Source organism: Staurois parvus, unplaced genomic scaffold (assembly GCF_062004578.1).
Source record: "Staurois parvus isolate SC_StPar_1 unplaced genomic scaffold, SC_StPar_1.0 ptg000510l, whole genome shotgun sequence".
In the NCBI taxonomy this organism is placed as follows: domain Eukaryota; kingdom Metazoa; phylum Chordata; class Amphibia; order Anura; family Ranidae; genus Staurois; species Staurois parvus.
In genome coordinates this window covers 564,006-575,232 of record NW_028318306.1, presented here as the reverse complement: position 1 = coordinate 575,232, position 11,227 = coordinate 564,006, and the positions used below count along the sequence as shown (strand labels likewise).

Sequence of the window (11,227 nt, the reverse complement as noted above, 5' to 3'; positions counted from 1 at the left end):
TTCCCTGAAGAGATAGGTTTTCAGTGATCGCCTAAAGGCAAGTAGAGTAGGTGAGAGTCTGATAGATTGGGGTAGGGAGTTCCAGAGGATGGGTGACACCCTGGAGAAGTCTTGGAGATGAGCATGGGAGGAGGAGATAAGGGAAGCTAGAGAGTAGGAGGTCTTGCGAGGAGCGGAGTGTACGGTTTGGGTGATATTTAGAGATAAGATTGGTTATGTAAATTGGGGCAGTATTGTGAATGGCTTTATATGTCATTGTTAGTGTTTTGAATTTTATCCGTTGGGCAACTGGGAGCCAGTGGAGGGATTGGCAGAGAAGGGTGGCAGATACAGAACGGTTTGTGAGGTGGATGAGTCTGGCAGCGGCGTTCATAATGCACAAACCATAATGCACATTTATGCACTACCATGGGTTGTGGTATTTAGTGTTGCCAAAAAAAGGGTCAGGTCCAGTTTTAGGGGTGCTGAGATGTCTTGCCAGCCCTTTCAAAATGATTTTATACAAAACATGGTAACAAGCAGTACAGCAAGGATGTCAAGGGGGCATAAATGTTTCTAGTAGTAATGCCTACTACATCCTGAGGCCAGAGTAGTAGCTAGTGACACCTTGGGTATGATATCAGCATGCTCCTCACACTACCACCTTTATTATTTCATTTGGGGTTCTCCCCACCCTATTTATGTGTGTATGTGGAGTGGGGGGCTTCTAGTGATCGGTAGTAGGGGTTCTTAAGAGCTTCACTGCACAGTGATCTTTCCAGGCCACGGGCACCATGTTACATATGCCGGGCACATTAAGGCCTAGGCCCTATCTAGTGCAGCAATACAACCTCCAATGGTGGGCATACATACGCATGATAAAAACCGTCTTTAACTATCATGCTATCCTCCTTCCTTTCTTTAAGGTTCCCTATATTTATTATATAAAGAAAACCCTTTCCAAAAATGATCGCCTCAATGGGCGGTAAAGGACATTGCCTAAAAACATAGAACATCTGCAGTGAAAATAATAAATTCCACTGTATTAAAACACAGAATACGATTACAGGGCGTAGACAGCTATTCCTGTTTTTCTGCGCTTCTATTAGATGTTGCGTGGTAGCAGAGGAATGTGTCACAGTAATGCAGAGAGCTGTAATGATGTCAACTTGTTATTTACTTTCCAAATCTGAATGACTGAGCAAGGCGAAAGGAGAATCAATCAACCACAATGTGACCCTACAGGCGGAAAAAACAGCACTCCCACCAGCAAGCGATGGGGGAAGGGAAGCACATGTAATCAGGGCAATGTTGCATCATGTACTTATGCTTGCTTTTTAAGGCACTCTTCTTTTTTTTATTTGTTTTCCTCTTTCACAGTAATGTGTAAGGATCTAAGAAAAACGTGCTAACTTGTAAAGAACCAGACAAGGCTCGTACACAAAATCTGCTGAAAAAATAAGACTTTCTGGGTCATAGACTAACAATTTTTTTAGTGTAATCCGTTCTGCTGAATCACAATTTTGGAAGATGCTGTAAGTCCAACAATTTTCCTATTTTATGTATCTGAAACACAACATGAAACAATAATGTCACATAATGTCACCATGTGAGACACCATTGAAGCCATTATGATATTGTGTTGCATAGCTATCGTTGTATATATTGTTGGTTTGATGCTTTTGTTATTTTACATGCAGGCATTTCTATTATGTATAACATGTTATTGTTGTGAATGCTTATCTTTATATACTGTGTGTGTATATTTATCAACAATTTCAAGTGGCCTTAAAACGTAAACATCATACAAAGCTGTACATATATCTATATTTGTATGCGTACATGTACATAGATACAAATGTGATTGTATATTTATATGTATTCATCGATATATATATATATATATATATATAAAAAGACGTCAGTATCTGCAGATGTACATGACAACCATAGTGCCCCCCTCCCCCACTCAGACTTCGATGAACGAGCGTGGATTGCTCTTTGTTATTACAGATTGGCGTGATTATCATTTGGTGTGCATTTGTTTAGCATTTCTTTTAATCTTCGCTATGATATCATTTTCTTAATTTAAACTGCGATGTTTGTAAATAAAACAAGCCTTAAGATGATACACCTTAATAAGCGCTTTACGTTAAAATCTTCCCGTGTACATTTCAGAGAAAGCGTGGTTGAAAAATATTTATAATTTTTGCTTCTCAAGTTCAAGTCAGTGGCTGTGTTTTTTCCTTTTTCTCTAGGAGGTCACTGGCTCAGTGTCTCAATTTCTGTATGTATGTGTGTGGATCTTTTTTTTCCTGCCAGTCTCTCTCTCTCCCTCTCTCTCTCTCTCTCTCCCCCCCCCCTCTTTGAGCTGCTGCTGCTGTGTCTGTGGGAGCTTCACTCACACACAAACACAGACTAACTAACTCTGCTAATGAACTAGTTAGCTGTACATTCTGATTGTCACAGCAAGAATAGATCAACACAATAATAAAAACAGACACCCCACTTATAATAAAGGCTAAAACTTTCCACTGGCTTTGGAGCCTGGCTTTGGGATCAAGGATTGTTTTAATATTTTTTTTTTCTGTCTTCCTTTTTTTTTTTTTTTTTTTTTTAATTCTGGAGGAAATTAAAAAAAAAGATCATCGTTGAGATATTTTATTTTTATTTTTTTTTTTGGTTTGTAAACCCAGGACCTACAAAAGGAGAGTTACCACCATGCACAGTTAGTGAGAAGAAAAGAAAAAGTCAGTGTGCTGACAGTGTTGTTCCAGCAAGAAGTTAAGGACTAAAACAACCGGCTTTCGGGAACTCCAAAGCGTCGTGTTTTGAACCCACATCCAGTGTGAGGTAAGTGAGATTATCCATTCATTTGAGTAGTGTTTAAGTCCCCATCCCCCACTCACTGTACCTAGTGCACAATGTCCTGCAATAGATTGAGCTGCCTTGTGTCATTACGCTAAACTTCCCTTTTACTAATGGCAACGTGTCTTCTTTATATGTCTCTATATCATGCTAGATTTTTGTACAACCCTTTTGTGCGTTTTGGCTGTCACTTAGCCTTGCTTCATTATTGTCATTGAGCAATTTACAGAATTACAGTGGGGGATGGGATTTGCTAGCAGACCATTAGCTTCTCACAAGTAATTTTTTTTTCCAATAATGAGGCAGGAAAGGGTTTAGACTGCAAAAATGCCAGGTATTCACATTGCAGATGGTGTGACTGGAGTTTCCTCAAGCCTCAGAGTGGGGGGAGGGGAATCCCATTCATGGCTGGTGTGCTAGACAGCGTTTGATCCCTTACGTCAAAAGTCAGAATGTTCTACAGTACTTTTTGTTATGCTGTTGCCTATGGAGCTGTTATGTTTTTGTGTACAGGAAGTTCCACCCTCATATACCAAATTCATAATGCAGACTGATAGACCACAATACAACATGTGCTTTGCCATGTTAATCACATGGTACTTTTTTTTTGTAAGAGACTTGTTGCATGCTTTCTGGTTACAGTTATTTCTGTTCTTGTGTTTTTCATTTTATATTTAGAATTATTTCTGTAATTATTATTGCCTTTAATAAAATGCAAAGTATGGTAAAGGCCATTATTGCGTAAATGCTACAGTTTTCATAGTTACAAACTGTGATGTGTTTTTCTTATAACTATTATTAAACTGGAAGTTGCTAAATCAGTTTAGCATGAGGGATTAATTTAGAGACAATGCTAATTTGAGTTCATAAAAATATATTGTTGTAAGTTTTATTTATCGGTTTTGGCTATACAACCAAGCTTTTGTCGGGGTAAAGCGTTATTCCGTATTTCCTCTATGCTGCACTACTATTCTAGTTTTAAGCGTGATCAAAGCGCCTTTTAATTTCCGCGTGATGTCAAATTTACAGCTGATCTCTAGGCAAGTCTAAAAATAATAACACTCATTTATTAAAAATAATAAAATGTATATTAAAATGTAATTATTAGAAGTACATACACTCTTAGATTTCACAGGGTTGAGTAAGAGAAATTAATCCATTCCTCCATCCTCATGAAACAGCGTGGATGGACAAATCTGCCATTTATGGCTATTGTATTTTGAAAGCTGGTACCCTTGGCTGTTTGAATACCCAAACAGTGGCTGTGGATCCTTCAATTTTCAGATCACATGATGTTTGGTGGAGAGTGCTGACAGGGCCAGCCAAGACTCAACTTTCAATTAGTTCAGTAGGAACTGGATGAAATTTGCCCAGTGTATGGCAAGATTTAGTATCAGCCTCTTTTACTCCCCTGTATAACAGTACTCAGACTGGCAGAGGTATGGAAAACACAATAGCCAATTGGGTATATCGAATACATGTGTGTTGAAACGAAACATGCTGACAAGAGGAGAGAGCAGGGAGAACAGTGTGAGTAGATAGGTTGACTACTGTGAATGTGGGCATGACAGCGGCCTAGCTTTATTGTTCAGCTGCAGCAGAGGAAAGTCAGGTCACCAGCCAGACTGTATTGTCTGGCAAGGCTAAGTCACAGGTCTGGATGGATAAAACTACAAATCCTTTGTAAGGCGCACTGGGTCCTGTATTTTTTTTTTCAAATTGTGTATTAAGTTGTTTTCTTGGAGCTCATTTTAACATTTATGTTTAATTGACATGACTCTTACTATAGATGGTGGGAATTTTTTTTATTAGGTGACGCTCAGACACAAATTATTGGTGCTACCATCTCATAAACAGTCAATATTCACTATATTTTTATAGTAAAGGGACTTGTAAAGATAGCCTCCAAGATACAGTACATAACAACCACAAAGAAAATATTCTATTCTATTGATCACAACCCATATATAAGTAGAAACTGACATCGTAAAAGCAAAAACAGTAAAGCTCCAGTATACAGCCAGATTTTGTATTGCCCCCTTGTACTGTACTGTATAACAACAAGGTAGAAAATACTATATAACTGTTGTTAAACTCATATTACAAGTAACCACTCATATGGTATAAACCTAGTATATATCTTATTTCACCAACAGCAAATTGTAATCAACACGTTTCGTAGATAGATTCACTTTGTCAGGACCAGTGATGAAAAAGATTACACAACATCCATACATTCCTATAGAGTTTACAATAGTTGTTTCACTTAATAAAAGCCAATAAATGATAAGTTCATATCATAAACAAATTAGTACTCTTCTCATTGGCCTACCTATACATAAGCTATCTCCTCTTTAGTCCATCATGAATGCTGCTGCCAGACACATCCACCCTACCAACCGTTCAGTGTCTGCTACCCCTCTTTTCTGATCCATCCACTGGGTTCCACTCACCCAATGCAATAAATTAAAAATACTAACAACTTACAAAACCATCTACAACTTGGCCCCCAGCTACTTCACAAACCTGGTTTCAAAATACCAACAACGTTGTTTTCATTCCTCCCAATACCTCCTACTCTCTAGCTCCCATGTCACCTTCTCTTTACTTGCTTCCAGGGCTTCTCCCAAACCTCTCCCATCCTCTGGAAATCTCTACCCTAATCTATCCAATTATCTCCTACTCTGTCCACTTTTAGACAATCCCTGAAAACTCTTCTCTTCAGAGAGGCCTACCTTGTCCCCATCTAACACCTGTACGTTTATTTTCTCCATTAGCTCATCTCCACAGTTATGCCCATTTGGATCCCTTAACCCTCCCTCTTAGATTGTAAGCTCTAATGAGCAGGGCCCTCTGATTCCTCATGTATTGAGTTGTATTGTAGCTGTGCTGTCTGTCTTCATGTTGTAAAGTGCTGCGCAAATCTTGTATTATAATAATAATACTCAAAAGGGGATAGGTGGAGATTATGTAGCCGAAAGTGTTGAGAAATCCTGGACTCAAGGTAGTCCTCTCACAAGATGGTATATATGAGAGAAGCAATCTCTCCTTCCTTCTCCAGCAAACAGAAGTGAGCCTGCTTATTATTATTAAAGCTTAGCATTCAATGCCTTAATTTAGTCATATAACAACAAGTATATACAGTACAATGGAACATTACTGTTGTTATTAATATGTCGATTTCTTTTTATATATGAGTTGTCTCCAATAAAATAGAATATTTTATACAGGTGGTTGTTTTGTACTGTAGCTTGGAGTCTACCTTTAAAAGTCCCTTAATTAATGTACCTGTTATTTTTTTTCTTTTTCTTTTTTCATTGAACACAAATTAATACATGAGTGTACTGTTGGAGTATCACATGCTAAAAAGCGTTAGCACAGCATTCCTCACATTAGAAATAAATGTTTTGTTATACGAGTCAGCGGTAAGTTATGAAATCCTACGACATTAAGCGCAATCAGCACCAAATATGAAAATATTAAAGGGTCATGTCGCACCTGCTAAAAGCTGTCAGAAACTTTCAATACCACTGTCAGATGTCACACAAGTTATTTATCTGCAATCACCATTATGCGGGATATGATTTATAAGGTGACAACATTATATTTTGTGACAAATGTGTTGGTGTCTTGTGAATTCGGTACTATGACTTTGGTAGGTAGCTTTGATATTTTTATTAAGTACTAAGGGTCTTTCATTCCAAATATGGTATTATATTGCAAAAAGGTAAAATAAAAGTAAATATTATTTGCTTTGTCTGCAAAATACTGCCAGATCCTGTGATTTTTAAATGTATATTACCATTTCTTTCCTCTACTTGATACCCTATCCTTGTCTGAGTCCATCTGTTATAGCTTGGATACCTTGTTTTCCCATACACACAATTCCCATACATACATCAAAGCATGTTTGTTTACCTTGTGACTGATACTTTGAATAGCCTGTTTAACACACTAAAGAGAAGCATTGAGGCCAATTTGTTACTAGTCCTAATGCAACAAAACAAGATGTTGTTTGTTGACTCCAATGCTAGACATTCAAGCATATATTTCTAATAGAAATCTAATAGATTTTACCATGGATGGTGGAATTTTTGCCTGATGGTTGTTGTATTCAGACAGCTGCAGTACCCACTGTTCAGTCAACAATTTTCCAGTGCTGACTGGGCCACCCACAGCTTGATCTTCTTGCTGAATTGGCCATGATTCAAGCCATGTGGGGCTAGTTTATGTCTGGCCATGGACATGTGGATATCTCTTAGAGATGGACAGGTAGGGAGATATTTGCCTGTCCTTGCACACTCACAATGCTATTGACCCCAGCGATACTCATCAGGTGGTAAGAGTGGTGCACACAGCACTCTGATACATAATTTGTTCCATAGCAGAGAAAAATAGAGAGTACACTTGCAGGAATTTTTTCCAAAAACAGGACAATATTGCCATATCAGAAGTCAGGGACATGTGTCGAAAGATACTTAACTAGTGCAATCACGCTCACTTAAGCCACAGTGCACACTAGATACAAGAACAGTCATGCAACCCAATGCCCATTTTTAAAATAAGTGTTCAGAGCATACTCACTCACTGAGTGACACCCTGGGATTGATTTAATAAAGGCAAATAGACTGTGCACTTTGCAAGAGCAGTTGCTCCAGAGCTTAGTAAATGAGTAGAATCTCTGCTGACTTCCATCATCCAATCATGTACAACAAAACTGCTGTTTTTTTTTTTCCTTGCATGTGGTTCAGTATTCTTTGCAAAGTGAAGCTTTACCTCATTTCCTAAGCTCTGGGTAACTGCACTTGCAAAGTGCACATTCTATTTGCTTTTAGTAAATCAACATCGTTGCACTGAAAGCGATTGGTGCATACAGATATCACAAACCAAAACTTTGTTTTGTTTTTCACAGTGAAATCTACCTACTTGTTTAATTCTGGCTATTATTAGTGAAAGCTTCAACATAAACTGACAATATGGCTTCTATTATTATTATACAGTATTTATATAGCACCAGAAAGTTTTCTCTATGAAGCTATCCTTTTATAGAAAGATGCTTTGTACTGCATTATACTGTAGGTTGTTTGTTATATCTCAGGACAAATCTGCAAGGTTTTCTGCCTAAAGTCCTGTGGATTTGCCATGGACCCAAACCTCATCCTGTCTATTAGAAGATGAGTTGTCCTGGGAATACATTAGTGTTTCTGTTGGTGATCACCATGTGTATAACACATATTGAATACAGAGTGTTGCTTTAAAAGTAAGTAGTTTGTCCAAATGGTTGGAAAACATTCCTGTTAGACAAATAGTATCCTCTGCCTGCCCTTGGAGCTGGTAACCACCACCTAGGTGGTCATAAACAGCCACATAATTGCAATCAATGGTTGGCACTAATTCACAATTACAGTCTGCCATCCATGCGTAATGCTCACATACACATATGCCTGATAGACTGCACACCTTTGCATACAAGTTAGTTTGTACTCTGGACACAGGCAAATGAGTAAAACTATAATATGGCTATAGATATAAATAATTTAAGCAAACAATAAAATGTATATATACTATAGAAAACTACTTGCTGTACAGTGAAGTTAGAAACTGCCATATTTCAACCTTGACAGCACAGCAACACATTGCTTAAATTAAATATAACGTTGGATCCCTTTGTATCTAGCTATACGTTTTTCTGATTTCCAAAGTATTATCTAAGTCTTCATAAATAAAGCACAATTGCCTTACATGTTTGCCCTTGGGTGTCCCTTAAGCATAAATGAATAATGCTCATGTTAAAGCCTCAAGGTCAAATCTCGGTCCATCCTCTGATACCTCTCCTCCTCTTTGTATAAAGCTAAGTTGAAAGGAGCCAAAAATTATTTTCTAAAGAGGTCTCTACCCTTCAATATGTGGAAAAAAATTAACTTGAAGACCAATCAGGGGTAACCTTACCTTGATAAACTGCTGTAGACTGAAGTCTGAAACCCTCTAATTGAAATAGTTATAGTTAATAGTTTAATACCCCAGTTAATTAAAATTTGCAGAATGCAAGTATCGTTTTATGATAGCTACTAAAGCAGCCCATACAGGGAGTAAATTTCTATCCTGAAACCACAGTCAGTGTTGATGGGGGAATTCCTCCTGTGGAGCCATTGTATGCTCCCAGCAGGGGAGACTGGGGGGGGGAGAAAACAGTGATTATTGCTAGTGGCTATACCAGCTGCTAGAGATAATCGCAAGTAAAATCCAGCAGGCTGGTTGTACCCAAGTTGACTGATCGATCAACTTAGTACATTCAGCCTGCTCATCGGCCGAGATTCAAATTGTCTATGGCTGGCTTTATATGACAAAACAGAAAGACGGACAGATTTTGGACAGCCTCCTGGCTTTGTCTGATATGATCTTTTTCTAGATACTGTGATTATGATCTAAAGTCTTTGACACATAATTTGTGAACTACTTTGCCTTTAATATCTTATTTAACCCTACTGTCAGTGGGGCTGAAATTCAAATTTAGGTTGAATATGGGTTGGACAAACCCATTCCTTTTGTGGAATGGGCTAACTGTTCTGGCCGATATTGGTCAGTTTGCCAGCCCACATTCTCATTTTATGTATGTAAACAAACATTCCGTGAGATGTCATTGACCTACCATTCAAATATATGTAAACCCATTAATTAAAATATGCTTTAATATAATGTAATTTCAAAAGTCATATTCAACGAGTAATACCTTGTGATTCCACCAAGAAGGTAATTGTTCGGGCACTTTCTTTTAAAGGGTGACTACACTCTTTCACTCTTTCAATTATCCTCCTGCATTGTTTCCCTGTCACATGGTCTTCTATTGGAGACTACAAATGGCCATTTCAACACAGAATATACAGGCCTGGTGCACTCTTGCCACATGGGAATTCACCTGAGAAATGCCATGCAGTCATCAGCGGAGTGCTGAAAATCAGCAGCACTTCAATGTAACACAAGATAATAAAACAAAGGTGAAACAAGTATGTTATTTAAAAAAAGGTCATTGTTAATGATTCATATTGCTTTAGCAAACTAAATGTGATTTTGTTATTGTTTTTTTCTACCTTAACCAAAAACTTATCCACTGTATGGTAAACAAAGGGCCAGAGTTCTTCATGGCCCATACATGTCATGGTCTAGTGTGGTAGAACCGTCAAACAGCCTTCCACACTTCATGCAGCAAACTGCCAGTAAAACATTTCTGTGTATAATATATTGTTCCAGACAGCTCTCCTGCTTTGCATTTCATTCCAGCTGGGTTTTTGCTGTCCCTGCAGAGTGTGTACCTCAGTGTACCCATGATATCTGAACTGGATCAGAGCAGAAGACAGAAGGCATATGGGGAGGGAGTATTAATCTGGCCAGAGGTGCCAATAAAATGAAATCTAAAGCACACGGATTGAGCCAAACCAGCTAATATAAAATAAAGGGATTTTCCCTTCCTGAAATGGTGGTATCAATTACTCATAGATATGAGGCTTACCGCAAAATATATTTTACTTGTATATAATTTTAAAAACCACCAAGTCTTGAATACAAGATACAAAATCCACAACATTACTGTTATTTGTTTTATATATATACAGTGCTCCAAAAAATTAAAGGAACACTTTGAAAACACATCAGATCTCAACGGGGAAAAATATCATGCTGAATATCTATACCGATATGGACTGAGTAATGTGTTAGAAAAGTAAGGATGCCCCATCGTTTGATGGAAATGAACTGATCAATCTACAGAGGACTGAATTCAAAGACACCCCGAAAATCAAAGTGAAAAAATGATGCAGCAGGCTAGACTATTTTGCTGAAATTTCATTGCAGCAACTCAAAATGGTACTCAGTAGTTTTTATGGCCCCCACTTGCCTGTATGCATACTTGACATCGGGGCATGCTCTTAATGAGACAGTGGATAGTGTCCTGCAGTATTTCCTCCCAGATCTGGACCAGGGCATCAGTGAGCTCCTGGATAGTCTGAGGTGCAACCTGGTGGCATTGGATGGACTGAAACATGAGATACCAGAGGTGTTCTATTGGATTTAGGTCAGGCAAACATGGGGGCCATTCAATTGTATAAACTCCTTTGTCCTCCAGGAACTTCCTGCATACTCTTGCCACATGAGGCCGGGCATTGTCGTTCACCAGGCAGAACCCAGGACCCACTGCACCAGTGTAGGATCTGACTATGGGTTCAAGGATTTCATTCCGGTACCTAATGGCAGTCAGGGTGCCATTTTCTAGCATGTAGAGGTCTGTGCATCCCTCCATGGATATGCCTCCCGAGACCATCACTGACCCACCACCAAAATGGTCATGCTCAACGATCTTCCAGGCAGCATAACGTTCTCCATGGCT

General features: G+C 38.5%; 1 long non-coding RNA gene across 1 annotated transcript in view; it reads left to right on the top strand.

Moving 5' to 3' along the window:
* Positions 1-1,121: 1,121 nt before the first annotated feature.
* The window catches only part of LOC149451901 (uncharacterized), a 252,985-nt gene continuing 242,879 nt past the window's right edge, over positions 1,122-11,227 (top strand). Inside the window, exons 1-2 of the long non-coding RNA XR_016314970.1 lie at positions 1,122-1,514; positions 2,676-2,832. This is a non-coding gene — a long non-coding RNA (uncharacterized LOC149451901). The remainder of the gene's footprint in view (positions 1,515-2,675; positions 2,833-11,227) is intronic.